This window comes from Pleurodeles waltl, chromosome 5, assembly GCF_031143425.1.
Source record: "Pleurodeles waltl isolate 20211129_DDA chromosome 5, aPleWal1.hap1.20221129, whole genome shotgun sequence".
Taxonomy (NCBI): Eukaryota; Metazoa; Chordata; class Amphibia; order Caudata; family Salamandridae; genus Pleurodeles; species Pleurodeles waltl.
Genome location: NC_090444.1, coordinates 1,463,596,863 through 1,463,623,778, shown reverse-complemented (window position 1 = coordinate 1,463,623,778; position 26,916 = coordinate 1,463,596,863).

The following is a 26,916-nucleotide window of genomic DNA, read 5'->3' as shown; positions in this document are numbered from 1 at the left end:
GCCTCAACCCGATTTGCGCCATTTGTTTTGACTCCCAACCCCCATTGAAATGACTCCTGTCTTAGCAAAGACATAAGTCATGCCCCCTTGCCCAATGGCCATGCCCAGGGGACTTCTGTCCCCTGGGCATGTTCAGTGGGCATCGTGGCATGTAGGGGGGCACAAATCAGGCCCCCCATGCCACAAATTTTTTTTAAATTAATACTTACCGGAACTTACCTTAATGTCCCTGGGATGGGTCCCTCCAGCCTTGGGTGTCCTCCTGGGGTGGGCAAGGGTGACAGGGGGTGTCCCTGGGGGCATGGGAGGGCACCTCTGGGCTCCTTCCGAGCCCACAGGTCCCTTAACGCCTGCCTTGTCCAGGCGCTAAAAAACGGCGCAAAAGCGGCTGTACGTAATTTTTTTTGACCCGCCCACTCCCGGGCGTGAATTTTGCCCGGGAGTGTAAATACAGCGCACATGCCTCGGAGTCAATTTTTTAGACGGGAATGCCTACCTTGCATATCATTAACGCAAAGTAGGTGTCCACGCTAAAAAATTACGCAAACTCCATGGACTTTGGTGCTAGATGCGTCTAACGCCAAAGTATAAATATGGAGTTAGTTTTGCGTCGGAATTGCGTCAAAAAAACACGACGCAATTCCGGCGCAAACAGAGTATAAATATGCCCCTAAATGTCACCCACTAAGCACACCTTGATCCTACAAGTTACAGTGCATAATATGTGTAACTTTGGAAATGGCATATTTCTGTAGAAAGCAGGCCCAAAACAATATTTTCACTTGTCAGGGTGTAACTGGAGCACAGGTACAGTATGGAGCTTGTACACTTTAATGTGTAACAATTGACCTGTTTCAGCACATTCTCCATTCAAGGGCTTAGTTGAATATTTATTTTAATTGAAAAAACAATGACATGGTGAAGTCACACCTTTAGTAAATGTATGGGAAATGTAACCTTTAGAAAGTTACCTTTAGTCTGTCTGAAGCTACTGGAGGAAAATGTGCATTCTCTCCAGCAACTGCATAGCTGTACTTTGCCTAAATAATGTGTAAAAGAGGTGTAAACATTGCTCTCACAGCAGAGACAATGTCCTTGGTTTGGGCCAGTGCTTAATTTGATCCAGTAGTTCTCAGTGTGAGGCAGCAGCACTTTGGCCCTCATTATGACCCTGGTGGACAGCGGTATTTTGGAGTAAAGTACTGCCAACAGCCAAACCGTCAATGTACCACTCTGTCTGCCAGGGCGGTAACAGCCTCCGGGCTGGAGACTTCAGTCTCCAGCCCGGAGGCCGTCACTGTCCCATCCGCGGGATTATGACCCCACCTACCGCCATGGTTTTCGCTGCTTCCTGACCTCAACGAAAACCATGGCGGTAGCACTATCAGTGCCAGGGAATTCCTCTCCTGTCACTGATAGGGTTCTCCCCCGCCTTTCCTCCCCATACCCAGAGTCTTCCCCTACCCTCCCCCTCCCACTCCAGACCCCCGACATACACGCACATTCATGTACCATCATACACATGCATACACACACTCATACCCACATTCACCCATGCATGCATACATCCATTCACACACACATCCACACTCACTAACATACATACAAACACACATGCATTCACACAACACAACATACACACACACTCATTCATGCACACCCGCATTCTACACACCATACACCTGCATGCAAACACACAGAAACATACACCCACACCCCCAAACACACACATACACACAAAACACCCCCCACGCCACTCGCCTGTCGGGGCACCTGACTTACATGCTTGCAGGGGGTCCTCTGGCAAGAGACGGTATGTGGCGCTGCTGCCAGCAGCAGCGTCCACCAGCAGAAAACCGCCAGGCCGTTTCATGGGTCATGGTACAGTCTGCAGTGGTCTACTGGCGTGGTGCTGCTGCTGGCAGCAGCACCACCTTACCGCTGTCCGCCGCCAGGGCCGCAGCCGGAATTCCAGCTACCGTCATAATATGGCGGACGGTAGGTAGCCGTGGCGACAGCAGTTTAGCGGCCATCGCTGAGGCGATAGGTGGTCATTACCGCCATTGACATAATGAGGGCTGTAATGTTAAGAGCAAGCACTTATTTTTCTGCCTCAAGCATTTACTGAGAGCAAAAGACACATATGGTAAAGACGGAGAAAGAAAACAATTATAAAGTGTTACAATGGGAGAAAGCAGAAAGCTGCCGAAGTGAGCTGAAAGGGCAGGGAGTGGCTGTAAATGGATTAAAGAGGCCTGAGCTGACTTTAGGATTACCCTGCCTCAGTATTCCGTGCACACATTGAATTGCAGCAGCCGCGTATTTCAGAGGAGTGCTTTGGGCATCAGCACGTTTTTATTTACAAATTAAGCACCGGTTTGGGCAATTGTATTTCTCTGTTGTCAGGCAGACCATTTAATGTGGACCCAGGAACCTCATTACCTTCTAATGGGCCTGCCATGTTACAAGTAAATGTTAGGTGACACTTGGAAAGGCCTATCCTTTAATAGTCTGGCGTTCACCAAACTCATTATGAGAAAAGGTACCCACAGATCCAGCTATTCATTACTTTGCACACACTGCTGGTGGGCACACAGGCTCTGCACACAGGGAGAAGTATTACTCATCTTGAATTTTAAAAGTGAGGGGGACTGTTTGTACTAGGCAAACATGAACTATTGAAAAAGTGGGTAGGGTTGCCCGAGAACCTTTATCCCACTGGTTAGCAATACTATCATTGGGCACCTCCCCCGCAGGAGACACAGACATACAATTTCGAACCCCCTGGATCAAGGACTCAGTAAATGTCCCAATAGGAGCTGCAACCCATCCAAAACCCACTGAGCAATACTGTGCAGGAAATGGTACTGGTAACTATTAGTCCCACAAGAATGGTTCAGGAACACAGTGTAACACCAAATCCTCTTTTGTTAGTGAATAACCTACTCAAAAATAGCACTACAACAGAGGAAACTTTAAAAGTGTTTATTTAAAAATACTAGTCTAGTGCATAAATAATGAACAGTACACACAATGCAAAAAGAAATGCAGTGTTGCATGTCATGGTCAGGAGTTTAAAGTTGGGTGGCTCTGTGGGCAAAAGAACAATGGATTAAACCCCTATCCTTGCAACTGGGGGTGAATGTTTGCATTGTTCAGCATTCTGTCCATCATCTGTTCTTTTTGCTTGTGATCCCCTAAGTGGTAGGGGTATTCCCAGACCTGGGTCCTGTGTTTCACTGCACCACTGGATTCAAGGTAGCCTTGCTGATGAGGGATGATACTCTGAAACTGGTCCCAGAATGCTTATTTCTGGTCTAGGGAGGACCTCACTTGGCAGTGCAGGCTGGACTGTTCCCTTGTGGGAACAGGGTCAATATTTTTTAGTATATGGCTGGGTCCAAACAGAGGTGGCATGGTGAGCAACCACACAATGGATTAAACCCAGAGCCATGTGACTGGGGGTGAATGTTTGCATTGCTTAGCATTACATATTTTTACTATAATTAGGCTCCAGCTTAATCCCCATGCTTTGTGTTTGAAGTTCTCTGTTGGGCTGGTTTAACAAACCCATTCATACTTAGGTATTTTTTCTTTCTAAAATGCACACAAGGGCATTCTTCTATTGAGTCATTTTAGTCTCACCTGTCACTGTTTCATTATACAAATACCCTACTTCCTTCCTGGTTATACTAACCCATATTTCACAAACAACTCACCTGTCCTACCTGCCACCAGTCACTAGTCAATAGCAGGAAGCAGACTGAGACAGTGGTTTGGGGAGGATCTTGGAAAACCACACCAGAGCCTGTGCTGCTTATATTCAACCTTACCGGCAGCAGCAATTCAACACTGAGTAGAGGCTCACTCGGTTGGCCATGACACCAGGAGCCTGGGACGCCTTTGATGGAAATTATTTGAGTGGCCTCTATAAGAAAGTTCACCCCTGAACTCTGTTCTTAAAGAAGATCCTACTTTTTAACACTAACAAGACAGGTTGGCCTTTTTCTGTACTCCCTTCATCTTCAACTTGGACTCTGAAACTCCTGAGAGAATCACTTTCAGAGACACAGAGAAGGTCACTGTTATATCACAGGATCATTTCCCTGATGCATTAGTTCAGTGGTTCTCATTCTTTTGACTTCTGGGAGCCCCCACTTTATCATTACTGAAACCCAGGGCCCCCCACTAAATCATTATTGGAATCCAGGGACCCCCCACTGAGTCATTATTGAAAGCCAGTGACCCCGCTTAAACATTGTCTATGATTTGAATCACAAAACAGTACAGAAAAAAAGACAAAAACAAGCATTTATCAAATAAATGCAGAAATAATAATACATTGTAGTTAATTTGCAAACAAATATAAATATATATATTTGTTAATCCTAATAGTCAGATTGGAGCTTATCTAAATTCAATTAAAGCCACAGGTCACCCATACCTTATTCTGTCTGAGGCACCTGCACTGCTCCCGGGAATCAGTCTTAGGGTACTAATTTAATTTTTGGCCTCAAATTTCAAATTTCTTGACATTTACAGTAGGTTCTAAAAGATTCAATTGTACATTTATCCACTTGATTTATATACACTTTATTAATCTATCACAAAACATTTTAAGCAGTCGCAGACCCCCTGGGGAGGCTTTGCAGACCCTCAGGGGTTTCTGGACCACATGTTGGGAACCACTTCACTAGTTCATCAGCATTTTCTTTCTAGAAAGGAACAGCGTTGAGTGCATTCCAACTGTAGGTTACATCATCTTAAAGCCTCTATTTGCACATGGTCTTGTTTTCTGCAAATAATGCAGCAGGTACCTTGGTACATTTCCTTTGGTTCATTCAATATCGTGTTCTCATAAGACCACACGTGCGAATAGATTAACTGCTCTGCGGTGTGTTTGCTAATTTAAGTGAGAATAGATTACTCGTGTTTATTTGTATGTGTTCCTTAAATAGTAAATCATTTTCACGCCAGCTGAAAACTGCACTGGAAGCAGTTTCTCAGCAGGTGTGTATGTGCGCAGGTTAAGGTTAGCTATATTTCATTCAAGATTTAATTTCATTTATGCCTTGCAAGAACACGGGATACCATTAGATAGGCCACAAGGCCTTTACATTTTAAATTAGAATCCTTGACCACTTGCTGATTCCGGCCGTACAATTGCAGAGATATTTAGAGATCACATGGCTTTTAGCATATACCGAGAGAGATCTGGTATCAGATCTCATATGATACCACTAAGAGGGCATTATTTAATCGAGCATAGATAAATTGGATCTTATGGGTGTATTATTTAAATGTGTTAATCGTGTATAACATCAATACACGTGATTTCTTTTTTTGCCAACATCATCAATTACTTTTAAATATTACTGAAAGGCTGATAGAATAACTGTGCCCCGCAAATAAAGCAGAGGTACTGTAAGAGTCTGAATACTTTTTTTTACATGTTCTGCACTACCATGCTCAGATTTACAAAACCTCACTTTTTGCACGTGCATATGCCCATGCAAAATTTTGTGCTGGGGGTCAACCTTGGCCCTGATTCTGAGGGTCACTGTTTGGTGTGATATGTATCGTGCCTGCTAAATAAAGACACTCCTGCAGTTTGTTTTTATCAGGTGCAAGAACTAGCACTTATTGCAAGTTTTTCCCTGATAATGGGAAAGCACATGCCACTTTTGGTGCTTATCACACCACACTATACAGGGAGTGCAGAATTATTAGGCAAATGAGTATTTTGACCACATCATCCTCTTTATGCATGTTGTCTTACTCCAAGCTGTATAGGCTCGAAAGCCTACTACCAATTAAGCATATTAGGTGATGTGCATCTCTGTAATGAGAAGGGGTGTGGTCTAATGACATCAACACCCTAGATCAGGTGTGCATAATTATTAGGCAACTTCCTTTCCTTTGGCAAAATGGGTCAAAAGAAAGACTTGACAGGCTCAGAAAAGTCAAAAATAGTGAGATATCTTGCAGAGGGATGCAGCACTCTTAAAATTGCAAAGCTTCTGAAGCGTGATCATCGAACAATCAAGCGTTTCATTCAAAATAGTCAACAGGGTCGCAAGAAGCGTGTGGAAAAACCAAGGCGCAAAATAACTGCCCATGAACTGAGAAAAGTCAAGCGTGCAGCTGCCACGATGCCACTTGCCACCAGTTTGGCCATATTTCAGAGCTGCAACATCACTGGAGTGCCCAAAAGCACAAGGTGTGCAATACTCAGAGACATGGCCAAGGTAAGAAAGGCTGAAAGACGACCACCACTGAACAAGACACACAAGCTGAAACGTCAAGACTGGGCCAAGAAATATCTCAAGACTGATATTTCTAAGGTTTTATGGACTGATGAAATGAGAGTGAGTCTTGATGGGCCAGATGGATGGGCCCGTGGCTGGATTGGTAAAGGGCAGAGAGCTCCAGTCCGACTCAGACGCCAGCAAGGTGGAGGTGGAGTACTGGTTTGGGCTGGTATCATCAAAGATGAGCTTGTGGGGCCTTTTCGGGTTGAGGATGGAGTCAAGCTCAACTCCCAGTCCTACTGCCAGTTCCTGGAAGACACCTTCTTCAAGCAGTGGTACAGGAAGAAGTCTGCATCCTTCAAGAAAAACATGATTTTCATGCAGGACAATGCTCCATCACACGCGTCCAAGTACTCCACAGCGTGGCTGGCAAGAAAGGGTATAAAAGAAGGAAATCTAATGACATGGCCTCCTTGTTCACCTGATCTGAACCCCATTGAGAACCTGTGGTCCATCATCAAATGTGAGATTTACAAGGAGGGAAAACAGTACACCTCTCTGAACAGTGTCTGGGAGGCTGTGGTTGCTGCTGCACGCAATGTTGATGGTGAACAGATCAAAACACTGACAGAATCCATGGATGGCAGGCTTTTGAGTGTCCTTGCAAAGAAAGGTGGCTATATTGGTCACTGATTTGTTTTTGTTTTGTTTTTGAATGTCAGAAATGTATATTTGTGAATGTTGAGATGTTATATTGGTTTCACTGGTAATAATGAATAATTGAAATGGGTATATATTTTTTTTTGTTAAGTTGCCTAATAATTATGCACAGTAATAGTCACCTGCACACACAGATATCCCCCTAACATAGCTAAAACTAAAAACAAACTAAAAACTACTTCCAAAAATATTCAGCTTTGATATTAATGAGTTTTTTGGGTTCATTGAGAACATGGTTGTTGTTCAATAATAAAATTAATCCTCAAAAATACAACTTGCCTAATAATTCTGCACTCCCTGTACATGTTACAGTAATTACCAGCTATTTTCCACATGCTAAATTGCAGCAGGTTTGGCCTGTTGAAATTTACCAGGGTATGAAAACTTTATTGTATCCGATGTGAAAATATTTTCATAACCGCATATCTAATCTCTGTGCAAACATTTGTTTGGGCATGGGTCAAAAAATTGCAGCCCACTTGTAAAGAGGGCCCTAGACATGCTGTGGATGCAGATTCCATCGCATATCTCATCTGCAGAGAATTGTGCATCTTCCGCACGTGCTGGTCCCAAGGGCAGTTGTGATCTAGTGCAATGGTTTCTCAGGGAAAGAACATGAATCAGGCATGGGGCAATATTGACACCTTCCTCTACGGCAGAACCCATACTCCACGGCTCAATAAATATATAAATAAATGCTGGGTGTCAGAAAGCACTAACCTGTGAGTCTAGATCAAATGAGAATTATGAACGTTTCTGCACATCTATGTATCCACACTCAACCCTAAACAAGCTATATGATGGTTAATTGTAGAACCAGGGGAAGAAGAATGGGATAAAACAGCGAACAAGACACTGGATATTACCACTCTGAGTCATAATGCTGGGCAATGATATCTGAGGATAGTAGTGTATATGAATATCTTTAGCATCTGACCATTATACTGAAACCTCTACTACAGTCTATATATCTTCAGAATATTTGTATGCTTCTGACTGTGTCGTAGTGGAATGCTTCTACTTCTGAGCATTGTAGAATTACTTATATCTATATAATCAATGTTATTCAGCCCTTGACATAAACTAATTTTAGTTTTATGAATATACACACACTGGTGATATACATTTAATGTTGTCTTTTCATCAATAAAATACCTAGTATTTATCAGAATTAAATAGCTTGTACTGATACAAAGTAATCTCTTTGTCACCCATTGTACCTTTTGTACCTTGTGCATACTGAATAATTCAACAATAATTAAGAGCGAAGAGAATCCTTTATGTTTTCAGACAGAAACATGATTTAATAATGCAAGACAAAAATATGGTTCTACTTCTCCATGTCAATTCAGAATCAGAAGTTAAAACTATCAAATTTTGTTTTTCGAACATGACAATTCCTTAGAAAACTTTGGATTTCACTTTTGAATTACACACAAGCATGGGAAGGAAAATAAACATTAACCGTTTCCGCAGATTGTGTAATCGAGGTCCTGGCTGGAGCTACAAAGTATCTCCATTGCCTAGCACGGACATTAGAGTTCAGAAGATCATGGGAAATATAGTTTTCATTCAGGCACCGAAACATAATGCATCCTCCAGAGATGCAAAGCATTTTGCCAAGTGGCACCAAAACTCCAGGAACCCTGGCAGCCTTTCAGTCTCTGGAGTGAAGCTTGGAGCATTGCATCTGGACACCCAATTAGCTTTGGTAGGCATGCCACAGATCATGACACTAGATTGCTAATTTATTTTCCACACCTAAACTGGGGGAAGAAAAGGTAAATCTAAACTTTGACATGTACAGTGCTTTTAAGAGTTATGTCAAAGCTGCTCACATGAGTGATGAGGAGGTAGAGCGGGAGCACGTGAACACCACCAGAAACCTATAGTCAGCATTGCCACCAAGGTCATGGGAGATAATGCATAACAGGGAAGTAGATAAGTTTCCACTGTTTTGTAATGATTGAAGGGCAGGGTTGAATCTGGAAATGCAGTATGACTACTTGCTGCTCAGACCTTCTATGCCTGCTGGTTCTGTTTGTGACATGCAGTAAGAGTACAAATATTCACTCATTTACCCAGGCAAATGTATATATGATTCATGAGCTCTGGTAGTCTCTACTGGAATTTCCCAAGTACATCCATCATCTTCACAAGACTGAGTAGATCATGATTTGAGGGATTGTTTTGTAAATCACCCCTAAGGTGCATTCAGACTATGAAATATTCTGCTACATATCTAGACTACACCAATAGACGGGTCCAGCAGTCAAGATTTAGTGCTAACCTTGTGCAAGAATATGGGTTAACCATGACCATCTCAATTTTCAGAGTCTGGTAAAGATGTAACTGTTCCCAAAGTGATGACTTGAAAGTGCATAGGATAAATAGAAGACAGTAAAACATATCAGCCCAACTTTATCCTCCTTTTTTGCTGCATCAGTTCATGAACGCTACCAGTGCCATGGCTGGATCAGCCATCTAAACGTCAAGCACAATACTGATTGCTTCTGACTTAGGTTAACACACTGCAAGTCTGCTCTACTAGGCATGCACAACTAACAGGGAGGTCTTTTATCCAATCATGTGAAAGAGCTTTGAGGGCGTTCTGAGCAATTTGAAGCATGATACAAATGTAACAATGCAGTACAATAAATAGAAGAAAAGAAACGGTGGAGAACTGTGATGCATTTGAAAGTGACAAAATAAAGTAAGGGTATACTGAAGTTTTTGCAGAATAATTGAAAAAATGTCTGTCAATGGGAAGGATCAACCAAGTCAACTAAAGGAGTATCAATTAGGGTGAAAGTTCCATGGTTAATATCAGTGGTACATGAGTGTCTTCTTAGGTGTGAATTTGTTAGAAATTGAGTTATTGCTTGGGAGGGGCGGGAGGGGTGGGAGCCCCACCCAAAAAATAAACACAAGCCTTGCCAGGGTGAACCACACAAATCACTAAATATACATGTGCTTAAACCTCTGATAGCTTGACACAAAAGTAGTCTGCTTAACGTAGAGGCAATATCTAAAGTATTTATGCAGCCCTCAAGCAGTAATAAAGTGGAAACATCACACAAGAGAAATTCTAAACCAATGAATAAATAAAGAGTAACTTTAATAAATAAAATGACACCAAAAACAACACAAATACAATCAGAAGAATCAGAGTTATGATTTTTTAAAGTTTCTAGTAAAAATAGTGCCAAAAAGAACAAAGCCCCAATGGCTGCAACAAGGTCACAGCAACCACAAGGGAGAACACGTTGGAAACAGGGAGAAGTTTCATGCCAATGACGAGTTTAACTTCTCATGTTCAAGTCCATGTGAGAAACTGCAGGTGGAGGTTCACATTTGTGGCAGCAGCAAGGAGGTCGTTGTTTGCAAAGATGAGCAGGTTGGCTGTTGGGAACATTGCTGTTATGGCGCGAAGAACCGGTCATCACTGGATCTTTGAGTTGGCTGTAGATGTGAAATGTCACTGCTGATGTGGCTTTCATGGCTGGCATGTAGAGCAGTCACACTGGTGAGTTGCTTTGGTGGGCATTGTGAACAGTCATTGTTTGCAGTTGCAAGGAGCTCAAAACCTCTGGATTTTTACCTTCAGTTCAGGTGGAGTGCACTCAGATGCCAGACAAGGGTCCAGGATCTGGGCTGCACTTCCTGGGGATCAGTACTCACTCCAACAGAGGGAAGCAGCAGGGTTTAGGAAGGTCCAGTTGCTGCTGATCAGCTGGGTAGTTGCAAGGAGGCCTCTGGAAGCATGTTGTATTCCAGTATCCCAACCAGGTGGTCAGCAAACTGACCCTTGGAGTCAATTATGGGGAGTCTGATTGAAAGCAAGCAGGTCCAATCTTCCTTCTTCAGACAGACGGTCTTTCTCTTGACTCTTACACAGGTCCAGGAATATTCTGATGAGAGATTCTAGAGGCACCAATTTTATCTCCAGTGCCAGCCCGTGGATGGGGTATGCTCCTTACTCTAACCTTCCATCTTTCCTGGTTTTGGCTTCAAACTGTCTAGGGTAAAAAAGTAAAAACTAACAAAGACGAATCTTTCTTTGGCAATTAAACACTGGACCCAACACCATCACCCATCGGGGTCAGAAAAAAAATCAAGTGGCTGTGCATTGAGGGCTCTGGCTAGAAAGACTGCCATGCCTCTGTGAGCCACTGAAGCTGCAGTGACTACTTTAAAATCAGCCATTTTTTTAAACATGTGGAAATCCAGAACTTTATTAACCAGAATGTGAGTCTCCTGTAAAAGTATAACTGAGGGATTTAAAGCGGTTACCCTTTCCTCAATTACGGACCTTTTCCTACGGTTATTTAATCCATTAATGTTCCAGGAGAGTATTCTTAATGGAGGAAAAGATTTTGTCATTGATTTACACCTTGACCTGATCAGAATAATATCACCCACACTATGGAGTTAAATACTCTATAATAGGCTAAGCGGCGCTCTAAAGTGACAAAACGGATCCTGGTGTCCATACCTCCCCCCCAAACCCAGTCCCTCCCTTGCCCCCCCCCAACCCTCACCCTCGGTGGCCAACACTGGAGCCCTCCCGTCTGGACTCCCGAGGCCACACCCACCTCCGACCCCAACATTCCCTAACCTGGTGCCTTGACATAGCACCCTAAGCCACAGACTGGAGAGAGACTAAAGTTCAAATAACCTGGACATGCGTTGTGAATGCTATCAATAGAATCTCGCATTTTCTTGCAGCATCATAATCCCTCTTAGTGCAATATGTATCTCACCCTGCCATTCTCTTGTTGAGTTTTTTCTACCCTGGCCCCGCCCCCCCCTTGTTCGACCTGACTGTTCAGAGTTTGAATTACATATAGCAAGGATTTAGCAGCATCAACTGTATGAATAAAATTCAAATGACACTGAAAAAACATTTAAGTTTGGATTGCTGCACAAGTCCAGCCTTAGCCCCAGCTTTTTGAAATGCCGGAATCATCCCTTTCAATTCTCTCCTCCGATGCGCAGCCGCCACCGACATATCTGAGAAAATCTTAAACGCATAGTCACCCGGAATCTGGTAAATTTTTGTCTTAATTGCTTGCTGAAGAATCAGTTCCTTTTCACAAGAATTGTGCGAGGGTATTTATTGTTCGGAGGCTGCACTGCGGGGACCCGATGGGCCCGCATGATGGTGAGATCCAAACTTTTGTCCATTGGATCTGATAGAACATGACGTTGAATAAAACCAGTGACCAGACCTGTGACTGTCTGGCCATTTTTACGGCCTTCAGGGACTCCCGTGAATCTCAAATTAGATCTACGTGAACGATTTTCGGCATCATCGAGCCGAATCTGTAGATCTAGCAGGTCCGCCTGACACTTTGCCAGGGGCGGATCTACAGTCACACGGACGTCCTCAAGGTCAGAAAGTCGCTGCTCGATATCCGTAATTCGTGAATTAAGTTGCTGCATATTACTACAGATTAAGTTCAATTGCTATTCTGTTCTCTGATTTATGTAATTTTGGGAAACTTTCAGAGTTTTTAATTTCCTTAGTATCTGCAGGTGTAAGCTTTCTGGGGGGGTGTCAGTACTTGCCGTATCTTTCAGCTCCTGAGATAGAGCCCCATTTTGACCACTTAACTCAGAAGATCCAACAGGAGTAGCAACATGAGGAGAGGTTCCAGCTACTGTGTCTCCCCCGACCCTGCTGATTGACTCGTGCAGTGGGAGAGAAACGGAGCTATCTGCCTGAGTGGCAGAGATGCAGCCGTTAATCAGTGAAGGGGTAACCTCTTTCTGGACTTTCCCCAACCCAAACAAGGGCTGGAGTGGCTTGAAGGCAGAGTCCATATCCTTCACCTGGCCGCAGGAGGTCTCAGAGTTCCAGGTAGGGGTTGACTGAGTGAGCAGTGGGGAGCCTTTACCAAATGATCCCAGACTGGGATCCGAGTCGGATGGCAAAACTCTTAATTCATCAGATGGACAGTCAGAGCTAAGGTGAAGGCTTGCCAAATTCTTCATGGAGGGGGGTAAATTATGAGGCAGGGGCGAAGTAGAGGTAGAAGTTAAATCTATGGCGGACGGTGGGGCAGGTTCTAAAGATGGAGCCTTGTGTATGTGATTATCCGAAGGGACAGGGCGTTTTGTTTTGACAGTACGTGCTGTTCTAGGAGCCCTGGCGGCATAGTGACCTGTGCCCAGCGCGTGATGTGGAGAGCGCCGAATCATCCAAGGTCACGGAGTAGCCGTGTCCCGCCAGAAAGCGCCTGTCCTGATCCTTCAGGCGCGATTGAGTCATTAGCAAAGCACAGAGAAGGGCCGACAAATCGCACCAGGGGCAAGTCTCAAAACCAGTGTTTTAAGTAAGTAATTTCAACTCTACTAGCTCCCTTACACGGATAGGAAGCAATGGTCCGTCTTAATCCTCAAAGTGCGACTGAATCCGCATTTGGCTGAGTACAAACAGGAACTAGCAGAGCCATAGTAACCAATAATGTCCTTTTGGAAAATAGTTCCCTTAATGAGAAACCCCCTGGCACACTGAACAAGCCTGGCAGTCAAAGTCCCCCAATATATTAGGCATTGACTAGGAATCCTCACCTAAAGAGCCAAGGTCAATATAATTGAAAGCGGCCTTTCAATTCAGTCTTCTTTTTTTTTTTGTTTATTTACACCCCCTGCCTCACCTCTGTGGCCCTCATGCCGACCCTGGCGGTCATAGACCGCCAGGGTGGCGAATGACGGAAGCACCGCCAACAGGCTGGCGGTGCTTCATACGTCATTCCGACCGCGGCGGTATAGCTGCGGTGGCCCAGCCGGGTCCGGCGGTTTCCCGCCGGATTTCCCGCGGCTGGGAGAATCCTCCAGGGCAGCGATGCAAGCAGCGCTGCCCAGGGGATTCTGACCCCCTTACCGCCAGCCTGTTTCTGGCGGTTTACACCGCCAGGAAGAGGCTGGTGGGAACGGGTGTCCTGGGGCCCCTGGGGGCCCCTGCACTGCCCATGCCACTGGCATGGGCAGTGCAGGGGCCCCCTAACAGGGCCCCAGCCTGCTTTTCACTGTCTGCCTAGCAGACAGTGAAAAGCACGACGAGTGCAACTGCACCCGTGGCACACCTGCAACACCGCCGGCTCCATTAGGAGCCGGCTTCAGTGTTGCAGGCCCCCTTCCCGCTGGGCCGGCGGGCGCTTACATTGTTAGCGCCCGCCGGCCCAGCGGGAAGGTCGGAATTGCACCAGCGGTCTTTTGACCGCGGTGCGGCCAAATGGCGGTTCCCGCCAGGTGGGCGGCAACCGCCGCCCGCCGGGGTCAGAATGACCCCCTGTGTGTCTTGCCGGTCTCTCCCTTGCCGAATCTCCTGCGGATACCCAACAGCCAGCGAGCTATTGCAGGAGCCGAGAGGTTGTATCCATGAAGTCAGCAGTCAGCTGGTTCCACCCTCAGCTCCTGGGTTACTCCTGCGATACTGCACTTGCAGGGGGGGCGGGTAGCCAGCAGATCCATAATCGGCTGCTTCAGCCCTGTTCGGCTGATACAGCCAGTTCAGGTGCCGCACCCCTTGATCCGAATTCCGGCGTCCTGCTTGCCGCTGCGCTCGTCCTCCGGTCCCCTCCACCTTGGATTTTCAAACCCACACCGGGTCACTCCTGGAGGAGCTGCTCCAATGCAGCCGATGTATGAAAGCTCAGCCGCGACTCAAAGTAGAGCTAAATACTGTCTCCACAGCGCGTCTCGCTACGACGCGCGCCTTCTCCTTGTGTCTGTGGTTAGCCGCAGAGCATGACGGGAGCACCCTGCCGGCTCTATCTCCCGGCCTTCAATGATTTTCCCTGTCCATACCACTGTTGAGGCACGTGTTCATTTTAAATTCTCTCATCACCCATATATTGATGACACCCACAACAAAGTCTCCTTTACGTTCTGTGTACCCGACCTCTATAAGGAAATATCAAGCTAGCTTACACAAAATAAACACTGAAAGACCCTTCATTATGCAATGTGCATCTCAAAAATATAAGCCAAATCATTATTTCTTCTACCACAACGCAGCTATTCCAAATGAGCTTTCCTCTAACTGTGTCACTCATTCCACATAAGCCTTGAATAGTAGAAAATAATTTACTCCTACATTAGGCAATAAGTCCTTTACTCCCCCTGCTGCAATGGCATTGAGGCTCTGTTTATTCATTTTAGAAGAACAATTCACACCGGCCCTCTTTCAGGCAGAAATATGAAACATTTTGGCACAAGAAAAGAATTAGGTAGACTGATCCATCAAATTACGAATGGGCTTTCAGAGGCACTCGTTGAATGGCACAGTTATAAAAATTACCAGCAGAATATGTTAATTCTGTTCATCCCCTCTTAGTCTTACTTATTTAGCACCAAGCAGCATGCTTTTGCCCAGTCACAGGCAGCACAACTATGTACTGAAACACACCCAGATACATCTAAACTAATCACAAGCCACACACCTACATGCACTCTGCAATATTCAAAGCAGATACATCCCACTGTACACAAGGTACCCTGGCATCTTATCAGTTTAATTTCATTAAACTACTCTAACCCTTATATAGAATGACTTTTTTCATTCAATCCAAGCCCTTTAATACCTCCCACATCCAGAAAGTGTTGCCAGGTGAACATTTGTGAGTACCAGTCCTCACAACTCTCTTCCAATGCCACTGACCCATCAATGTAATTATGTTTCTTCTGTAAATGTACTCCAGTGATGCCATATTTTCATGTACCTGTCTTTATCATTCCCAGTCACATTTCATTGCGTTATCTCTCCTTTACCAATTGCCACACTTCCACTGCCAGTAATAATAGCATATCCAAATAATACAGAAAATCAGAAAAGCAGTATCACACATACGACAATGTTAAATATCAAATACTTAGAAATGCAATACAATGTTAATGTTAAATATCAAATACTTAGAAATGCATATGATAAATTATAAACATTTACGGCAGCACTCTTCAATTTATCTTACTACACTGGTCAACAAAACACCTTTGAGCACTGATTAATTTGAGCCAGTGACTTCCGGTGCTGGGCACCAGCACGTATTTGTCACCACCGGCTGTAGTGATGGTCCACCACACTGTGGCGCTTTCTGTAAACGTTTGAGATGAGCACACCAACTGTGTTTAATGAAACAACATGCATTAAAATTAATAATACCTGCCACTCACACCATTAGCATGGCTTTCAATGGCCTGAAATAGTTTGAATTGTCACACCTGTAGAAGTGAGATGGTTAGTAGTTGTATTTGGTATTGTCTTTGGCAGAGCTGGTAGGGGCAATGAGTAGTGCAGGCCGCATTGACTTCCAGAGAAGGGCTCTGGTACTGGATTTCTTACAAATTAAGCACTGTCTTCCAGTTTGACAGACTGCTCTTCTGAAACATTTTGGGCCTCATCTCAGCACAGTGCTGCGCCAAAATTGGCAGCACTGCGCCACTTCAAAAACGCAGGGATGCATCGTATTTACAAAACTACGGCGCACCCTTGGGTTTCCACATACGCAGGCTCTAAATTTAGCTGCCTAGCGCCAACTCAGGCAACCTTAAACCATAGTTCAAGGGTGCTAGCATTGCAGGGAATGATTGTTTATGTTAGGAAGGGACACCTTCATGCACATAAATAATCATTCATGGCATTTTGCTCTTTCCCAAAAACGAGGAAAAATGAAAGTATTTCTCCTCGTTGCACCAACGCCACCCCTAGGGTGGCATTCGGTTTTGGCATTGACTCAAGTTTATGTCAAAATGCAATGGGTGTTGCAGTGGAACACCCACAGCAACATCCATTGCACACCCCTTCCATGCTTAGTGATGTACTTTGTGTTACTAAAGCACAGACTTGCATAGTTTCTGATTACTGGACTTCCCAAAGCTCGCATGTTTTCCTGCTTTCCCTGCACCTTCACATTTGCGTAGTTTTCTGTCATGAGTATTAGCTGGTCGCAGGTTGCCTATGAGCATTTTTTATGCAAGTGCATTTATTGCTTGCTTTTTAGCGAGTACTCTGAAACCATGTAACTTCAGAAACTCAAGAGTTTTTATTTGAATGCATACTTTGGTTAGTGCGACCTTGCGTGTGATCTAAGACAAAAAATACATGAGTGCAAACTATTTACAACTGTCCTGATTTTAACGAGGAAGCCTTTACCAGTGGTTATCCTTTTTCCAGTTTTTCTCTTTTTAAATTATGACTACCTCACAAGGAAAAAGCTTTGTTACTTCTCACAGCCATACTTTTCAGTAGGCAAGCATAATTTGAAAACTCCAAAGTTTTTAACTGCATTGATGGCTGCTTTGGACTAGATTACCGATATTGTAAAGCCCGCTTTTACATAAACTAGTGTCTGTGCAGCGCTGATAATTGGTGATTCTTTGATGCTTGCTGCCACTATAGACCTAGCGAGCAACAGGCAGAGTCCTTTATTAAAAGGATTGTTGACAATTATCTTTATCAGAATCCGTGAAGGAGGTGTAGAGTTGATGCCAACAACCTCAGGTCTCTAGCTCAGGAGTCTTTACAAATAATGTAAGCTCTGGATATAAGCAAAAGGAGCTAATTTTTCTGCATTTACTGTAGCATTTATATTTATGCCACCCCCTTTGTTATGTAACGAGAATTTGCAATGCACATCATCACATTCAACGGTGTTCGATTGGAGCCAAGTTAGGACCAGTTAGCAATGGCCCACATTCGGAGATCGCAACCTTTCACATTGAACTGCCTGGTTAGGGTCATGGAGGTAAGTATTGGCAAACATTTGTGGTAATGGCATAGACTTAGATTGCCTTTCACACTTTTTAGATATTTATTTTTTTACAGTACTTAAGAGAACTCTTCCAATGCTCAGAGGCTGGAAAAAGGTGTATCTGTTTTTTGTTTGTTTGACTGCTAACATCATTTGTAAGTTCCAATCAAATTAGAGGCAGTCTGATTCACTTCTTCTGACTTGTGTACATTAAGGGCCTGATTACAACCTTGGAATAGGGGATTACTCCATCACAAATGTGACAGATATCCAGTTCGCCGTATTACAAGTTCCATAGGATATAATGGAACTTGTTGTACGGTGGGCGGGATGTCCGTCACCTCTGCCAAGGTGCTAATCAGGCCCTAAGTGGTTTGCTCATAATCACAGGATGTTGACATCATGCTGGGATTCAAATCTGGTTTCCCAGTTTCAAAGTGGGCTAAGTGTGGTATTCTCTTCTGTGCATGTTAGTGTTCTGGAGCATGATCTTTTGAAGGCTCTAAAACACTGACTCCACTCCGGCAGTTGAGCTGCTCTCTCCTTCCTGCTCAGACTGATTAAACTTTTCTTTGAAGCTTTCTTCGTCTTGCCTCCCGTTCACTTCAGTAGTGATGAGGATGATTTATGATGACTGGGAGGAAAGCCATCCTTATCCAGCAATGGCATCTGACGAAGTTTCTGATGCAACAGCACCTAGTGAAGTTTCTAGCAGTCATATTCTTGGCTGTTCCAGGCTGGTGTTCCATCTGGTTCCCGGCTGGTGTTTCTGTATGATCCAGGGCAACTGATATATGACATGTGTAGAAGGTCCGAAAAACAGTAAAGCATTTACATATAACTACTGTTTTGGGAAAATTCTACCCTATGAGAGTGAGCGCTATGAAGCAGAGCTCTCAAAGGAGTTGCTAAGCAACAGGATAAGGGAAGTCTTTCGAGCACTAGTGCTTTAGACTGAGCTCAGAAGGAAGATGCCTAGCAACTGGATGACAGAGGCTGACCACACGTGCACAGGCTATGTGTTTATGGGGTTGCTAAGCAAATACATAGAAGAAAATGCTGTGTGCTGAGCTGCATAATGGATGCCTAGGCAACTGTTCCTAGGGATGCAACAGTGCACTGAAGTTGAACCCACAGGATGTCTCTCACAGTGCATCAATGACGGTCTTCATTTGCCAACTTGGAGAATATTTTGAAAAGTTTGATGGTGGAATGTTCACCCACTTGAAGGAATTCACAGGAAAATATATTTTAAGGAAAAGAATAACATTTATATTACAGCATATTCTTACTTCCTGGGTGTGCAAAGAGTGCACTGTATTAGTGCCCTGAGTTTCAAGCAAATTTTCAAGGAACATAGAATTGTTGAATGTGCTTGAGCCACATTGGTGTCTGTGATGGAGGGTTTTGTGGCAAAGACATAATTTCTTCAGAACCCTGGAGAGCCAAAAATACCCTTGGAAGACTGGAAAGAAGGGTTTGATGACTGCGTCCAAGCCATCACTGGTGACATTTCACAGCAGCCAGGAAGCTGGTCATGGTAAAACATTTTCTGGAAGCAGAAGGAAGGCATGTGTTAAAACATATTCCTGCTTTATCATCCGCGGAGGAAGAAGAGGGTGTGGATGAGGAGAGTGATGAATCTGAAGTGGTCATACAGAAATTGGATATGAATTTTGGGAAAAAAGAATGAAGTAGTGGAGAGGTTTAAATTCTTAAAAAAGAAGTAATCTGCCAGGTGAATCTGTGGAAAGCTATTTTGCCAGTTTGTGATCGCTTATGGCACTCTGTAATTATAAGAACTTCCAAAATGAAATGTTGAGGGATCAGCTAGTTTTTAAAATTAGTAACTAGAAAGTGCAAGAAAAACTGATGAATGCGTAAATATTCACTCTACAGATGGCAATTAATTTGATGAAAAGGTCAGAAATTATGGATGAAGAGTTGAAAGAATTTAAGTCTGAAGAAAAATTGAGATGGTCAAGAAAGAAACATACAAAGCAAGACAAAAAGAAGAGGATGGAGTCAAAAGAATGTGGGACAAGAGAATTTTGACTTGTTATAAATGTGATTGAAGAGTCATGTAGCAACGGCTGAATCATATCCTGCCATAGGGCAAGTATGTAAGAGATGCAAAGCCAAAGGGAATTTTGCAAGGATGTGTAAACGGAAGGTAGCCGGAGCAAGGAAGAGCAGGGCTTCAGTGAGTATATTAGGAAGAGCTGAAAATGAAGATGACTGTCAGGACATTATCTTATAAATTCAACAGATAGGTAGAGTGGGTAAAGACAATCCTTTCTGCTTTATCAAAGTTGACGGTGTGAGTGTAAGGATGATGACTGATTCTGGGGCCAGATACACCTCGATTGGGGAGGAATAGATTAGTACATTTCCTCATCAGGAGTCCACATGTGAGGTTAATGTCTTTCCTCTCAAGAGTCCAGATGTGAGGTTAATGGCTTATGACAAAAAGCCCACTGAACTAGTAGGTTTCATTGAAGCCTGCTTGGAGTTTCAATAAAAGCAGGTGACACAGTCAGGGGTTTGTGCAGAGGATACGAGAGAACGGTATGTCACAGAATACCCACAAACTTTTATGGATAATTTGGGAACTGTCAAAGGGTTCCTGCATAAAATAATTTTGAAATAAGGAGAGACTCCTGAAGCTCCTACACCCAGGGGTGTTCCGCTGATGATGAGGGAAGCCCTGCACCAAAAATTACTAAGATTGTGCAAGAATGGGGTAATCAAGGAAATCAAGTCATGGGAATGGCTTACTCCAGTGGTGGTTGCCAGAAAGAGTAATGGTGATATCAGGCTGTGTGTAGTCTGAGGGATCTGAATGCAGAAATCTGGATGGATAGCCATCTTCTCCCTAACATAGGAGAGACATTGATGCCATTAAGGGGGCAGAAGTCTTTTCCACCTGGGATCTTTTGTCAGCCTATCACCAGATTGTGCTACGCCCTGATTCTCGATCACTAACATAGTTTGCAGGCCAGAAGGGGCAAAAAGATATAAGTGTAATCCTTTCAGCCTGGCCTTGTGGCTGTGGTATTTCAGAGAGCTCTGCACCATCTATTCAAATATACACCCAATATAACATATTTCCACGATGACATCTTGGTGTTTGAGAAGAATGAAGTGGAACATGACAGTGCATTAAAGAGTGTGTTGAGAATCATACAAGAAACTGGTTTGACAATCAAGAAGGATAATTACAGGTTGAAAGTAGAAGAAGTAGAGTACTTAGGCCACTGGATGATTGGTGAGGAGATATCTTCTAAATGAAATCTAGTTTCTGCCATAGAGGAGGCTCCTTCCCCTGCATGCAAGGATCAGTTGTGATCATTTTTGGGGTTGGCTGAATATTATTCTCACTTTGTTCCCATGTTTGCAGACAAAACTGAACATATGTGTAAACTTATGGTTAAAATTGAGAGGTTTGAGTGGTGGGAAAAATGTGAGAATGAATCCAAGACACTTAAATCTGAGATTGCTACTGTGTCAGCACTTAAACATTTTGACATCAATAAACCAATAATAAAAACATGGATGCCAGCTCGGTGGGTTTGAGTGTGGTACTACAGAAGAGAAATGGTTTATTGTCGCATTTGCTTATGCCTCTAGGCCACTGAAAGTTGCAGAGAAAATTACTCCATGATTGAGAGGCTGTGTAGTAGGATATTAACCATTTTAGGGCGTATGTATGGAGGGTAAGATTCACAGTAAGGACTGATCATTGTCCATTAGTGGATTTATTTCTGTGAGTGGTGGTAGGAGAGCTTCTCATAGGATAGCAAGGTGGACTATAAGCATACTGGAGTATGACTTTCAGGTAGAGTATGTCCCTAGAAAAAAATGTGTTGGCTGATTGGTTGTCCCAATTGCCTACTGGAGAAGTGTAAAATTCTTGATGTGAAGAAGATGATTGGACAGTGGCAAGCAAGAATGTGATAACTGAGGGCAGTATATCTCATGAAGAATGGTTGGAGGACATCAAAAAAGACCGTGGGCCTCATTTACAAAGCCCTTTTGCCACTGGTGCGTCACTTTTAGTGACGATTCGGTGGGGCAATGCCTTGCACCATACTTACAAGATGGCGTTAAGCCACATTTTGTGGCTTAATGCCTCCTTGCAAATACAGCTCTTCACACGCATCCCTTAGAGTGGAAGAGGCATTCAATGGGTGTTGATGTTGGCATTCCAAGCAAACACCCATTGCATTTTGGCACTGCTCCAGATTTACAATGAATCGGAAATCTGGGCAGCACCAAAAACGAATGCCACCCCAGGGGTGACCCTAGCATGCCACAGTGAGGAGAAATACTTTTATTTCTTCTCCTTTTTGCTTTTTCTATATGTGCTGCATTCTGCACCACACATAGAAATAGCAAAATGCCAAGAATGATTACTTATGTGCAGGCGTGTCCAGTCCTGCACATAAACAATCATTAAATAATGGCACTTTGCTACTTCTATGTGTGCTGCAGGATGCAGCACACATAGAACCAGCAAATCACCATTGCTGATTATTTATATGTAGGAATAGACACCTTCCTGCACAAAAACAATCATTCCCTGCTACACAGGCAGACATGCTCTATGGTGCGAGTGTGCCCTCATTGGTGCTAGGCAGCTAAATTATGCACCAGAGCTAGGGGAAACACAGGGGTGTACCGTATTTTTGTAAATTCGGGGCATCCCTGCCTCTCTGAAGTGACACAGCATTAGGCTGCCAATTTTGGTGTAGCAAAGTGCTCCACCACTTCCTTGTCAATGAGGCCCAGTGTGTTTCTTGAAATTTAAAAATGTCTTTGTGAAGGATGGCCAATTAGGGGAAGAGCATCAGACGGAGCAGAATGTTTCCAACCAGTGAGCCAAGAAGTAGCAGTCATGAGCAGAATTTTGATGGGAGGTGATCTGTTGGATGTGCCAACAACACTTAGGGAACAAGTGGTAAGGTAGCACATGAAGGACACATTGGAAAAAGTGCTATAAAAAATGAATAAGACAGGAATATTGGTGGCCCGTCTTGCACTGAGAGGAACAAAAATACATCAGGGAATGTGTGTTGTGCACTTGGAGTGACAAGTCACAGAATTTGTGATGCACCCCTGTGGAGTCAAATAAATCAGATGGTCACGGAAAAAGATAGATGTATATGGTCTTTTAGGTGCTATGGGAAGTTATCTTAAATATTCCATTGTGGTAATAGACTTTTATTAGAGATGGCCTGAAGTGACGTTTACAAGGTAGGTGACTTCAGAGATGGTTACAGAGTTTTTTGAAGGAGCTGTTCATGAGAGAATGAGTGCCAGAAGCCATGGTGTCAGACAACGGGGTTTATTTCTTTCCAAATACATGAAAGATTTTTATTTTTTCTGGAGCAAGGTATAGAGCAAAATCAGTTATCTGTTTACTACCCTCAAAGCAATGGTCTTGTGGAGAGGTGGGACCAGACGTTGATAGAGGGGTTACAGCTGGAGTTGACTGGAGGAGAAGATTGGAGAGTGGCAATGAGAAAATTGTTTTTGTCTTATTGTACCATGCCCCATTGTGTGACAGGGAAATCACCATTTGAATTGATGAGAGGTCACAAGCCCAGAGCATTAATGCCTAAAGTAGTGAAGCGCAGTGAAAGGCTGTGTTGGAGAGTGGAAGCAGACGGAAGGGTGACTATGAGATTTGCAAATTAGCAAACAATTAAAGTGATCCTGGTCTTCCTAGTTGTATTCACTACGATTCATAAACTCATTAATGTGTCTGTGTTTTTTTTGTAGAGCCAATTCATTCTGAAAATTGTGACTTGCTTTATTTGAAAAAAGGTGGCTTAACTAAATTGAATAGTCTCCTGCTTTGCTCTCCTGCCACCGCCACTGCCGGGAATAGGGACTCAGTGTCCCAGGGATCTCTGCTGCTGCTGGGCTGGACACATTTTCGCAGGCGCTTAAATCGCGCCGCGTTGCCCCGCAGCTTTGTCTCCTGCTTTCCTCTCCTGCCACCGCCACTGCCGTGAATAGTGACTCAGTGTCCCAGGGATCTCTGCTGCTGCTGGCTGGACACATTTTCGCAGGCGATTAAAGCGTGCCGCATTTTCCCGCAGCTTTGTCTCTTGCTTTGCTATCCTGCCACCGCCACTGCCGGGAATAGGGACTCAGTGTCCCAGGGATCTCTGCTGCTGCTGGGCTGGACACATTTTCGTGGGTGCTTAAAGCTCGCCGCATTGCCCCACAGCGCGGGACGCGCTCGGGCTGCGCCCGTCTGTGCCCATCAGAGACCGCCAAGAGGCCGGGCTGGGCAATTCCTCGTGGCTCTGAGGTAGGAGATATCCAGCGATATAATGAAGTTCTGTTTTACAAACCATTGGATTTTGCTATACAATTGTTTTATAGTATTAAGTTGTTTTAAATGGGGAAGCGTAAAGCAAAGAGCAGTCTGCCGGTGGGCACTGCCCAAACAAAAATTCCGAAACTGCATCAAGCGTTACATATTTCATCTAGTTGTGTGCCTGATGAAATTGATAATTTAATTGAGGAAGTAAAGACCTTACTGACTAAAAAGAAAAAAGACCCCCAGAAATGACTGAAAAACGGCTCACTTACCACTTTTCTGTTAACAAAACCTTGTGAAAAGGGAAATAATTCCAATAAAGGTGTCACTTTGAGGCCGCCGGTAGTGCAGGCTGATGGAACAAACACAAGAGCCAACAAATTTTGTACATCCCAGACAAGTCCAGAGAATTTCTTGTTAGGCAGTGTAATTGTACATGATATTCCCTGTTCTAATCGTTTTTCACCGTTGGAATCCTAGGGCCAGGTAGAAGATTTGGGTAGCCCTAATCCGAGTGTACGACTTACTAGTCACTATCCTCCATATCTCAATCCCAGGAGGATTTAATTGCCTTTGTTACTGATTTAAAAGAAGAGGTGAAAGATCTGAGGACAGTAATGTCAGAAGTTTTGTCCCTTTTTCGTTCTAACAGTTTCCAAAGGGAAACTGCTTTTGTGCACAAGCCAGAGTCAAACGTTAATCCTACCTTCACTAAAGAACTTGTCCCTAGGAAAAAGATATTCTCCTGTGCAAACAGCAATCCTGATGGGGAAATTGGAGACACACAGACTTGTCTCATTAGCCCTTCTAGTGTAAAAAGCCATCCCTGTGTTCCAATGATCCCTCAACCACGTATCAAAGTGGTTCGGGATTCGTCTACTGTGCAAACCTTATGCCAGTCCAAGGGTAGTGTCTATCCAATTTTCATGTGCAGAGTCCCTCCCTTAGCGTCCAAAGCACATGAAGATAATGCTTCTCTTATAAATAAGGTTATCTATTGGATACGGAATACCAGACAATAATGTTCCATTATTCATTCAGATGTAATATCCGCGCAGCGCTCTACAGAGAGTGAGGGCCGCCTGGATGCAATAAAGTTAGTACTGTCTGCGCCGGAGTTAGTAAGGGGTCTATTATACTTGGAAATGCGGAACCCCTTGCAAAGCAGCTCAAATATTTGTTTCAAAAGCTGTTGTCCTGCAGCTGATTCTTCAATAAGGTCGAATCCTTCTGCCTTAAAACATAGCCCTCAAATTGAGGGAGAAAACCTCTTAGCAATTTCTGAGGCGGCCCCTGTTTTAGCAAACAAAAAAGAGCGTGTTTGTCAAAATGCAACAACTTCTTTAAGGAGGTTGGCACAGGAACCCATGGCTTTAAATGCGGACTGACTTCTTTTGCCTCGAACTCACCAGGATAACAGTGGATCCCTTTGTAGTATTAATCCACATGTAGAAGGGCTGCTAGATTTAGAATCCCCGTCAACTGGGATAAGGGGCTCTGTATCTGTTGCACTAGGTATACCAATAGGTAAACTATCACCTAGGAAGAACCATGTTAGACCTTGTATTTGGTCAACATGTCGAAAGGATCTTACAGTTCAGGAGACTTCAACCCCAAAGCTCCTGACATGGAATTTGGCTGGAATTCACAAAAAATTAGATTACCCAGATTGGGGGGATTTCATTGATAAATTTGGCATCTGCTTGTTCCAGGAAACTTGGCTAACTTCTAATTCTTTTAGACAAGGGTTCAACTAATTTTGCAAAGAAGCCAGACCGTCCTTGGCGGGGAGAGCGGCGGGGGCTCATTATATGGACAAGGAATACAGATATGGGCAATATCAGAGAAACTTTTGTGGATTCAGAAGACATACTGGCCTTATCGATCAAGCAAAAGCATGGCTTCTCCCTGCTGTGCGTCAATGTTTATAATAGACAAGTTCCTTCTAACCAATTGTCAAAAACTATTTAGGTATTGAATGCTTTGGTGTCAGATTATATAACATCGCATTTTATTTTCATTGCTGGGGATTTAAATGTGTCACTTGAACCGAACTCTGCATTCTCTGAGATCACGCAGCTAGAAGATGCGTCATGGATTATTCCTTCTTTTTCTTCCTTGAAGAAGCAGTCTAAATCAAGTAGTAGGGGTTCGCAGATTATTGATTTTATGATAACACATGGACTTCGCCCAGGAAATTGACTTTTTCCTTCGGACTCTTCTGCAAAACCCACATTTTTTAGAAGGTTTTATAATAGTATATTAGAATTTGTGGTTATCGCTGTGAGAATATGGCGCACTATATAAGATGTTTGTGTAGGAAACCAGTATAACAGTGACCATGCACCAATTTTAGTTACATACGACTGGCTTATCTCTAAAAGAATAGATATGCAAAATAATAACGAAATTATTCCCTCCTTAATAGTTTCTTCAAACAAGCGCACCCTGAAATGGGATTATTTTAAAAATTCTAAGAAATTGTGTGCAACCGATCAGATATTTAGGTTTCTTACTATTAAATGGAAGGCTGTAGACCTGGACGCAGGGAAACTTTTTGTGGGCTTTGTAGACCTTAAATCTGCGTTCGATTTGGTCCCGCGCTGCAAATTGTGGGAGGTATTAGACAGAGCTGGCTTTCCAAGCCCCTTACTAAACTTAAGCTTGTATTTTATATATTTCTATTGCGGGGAGATTGCAAACCTAGAAGATCTATTATTGAATCTCAAGATGCCCACGAGTTATGTTTCAATCTCATATGTGCTTTTGACAAATGAGCCTGCCATTTATGTGTGTCCTCTAGTGTAACTCCCAAATAATCAAAATCGGTGACTCTCTCTAATGCTTCTCCATC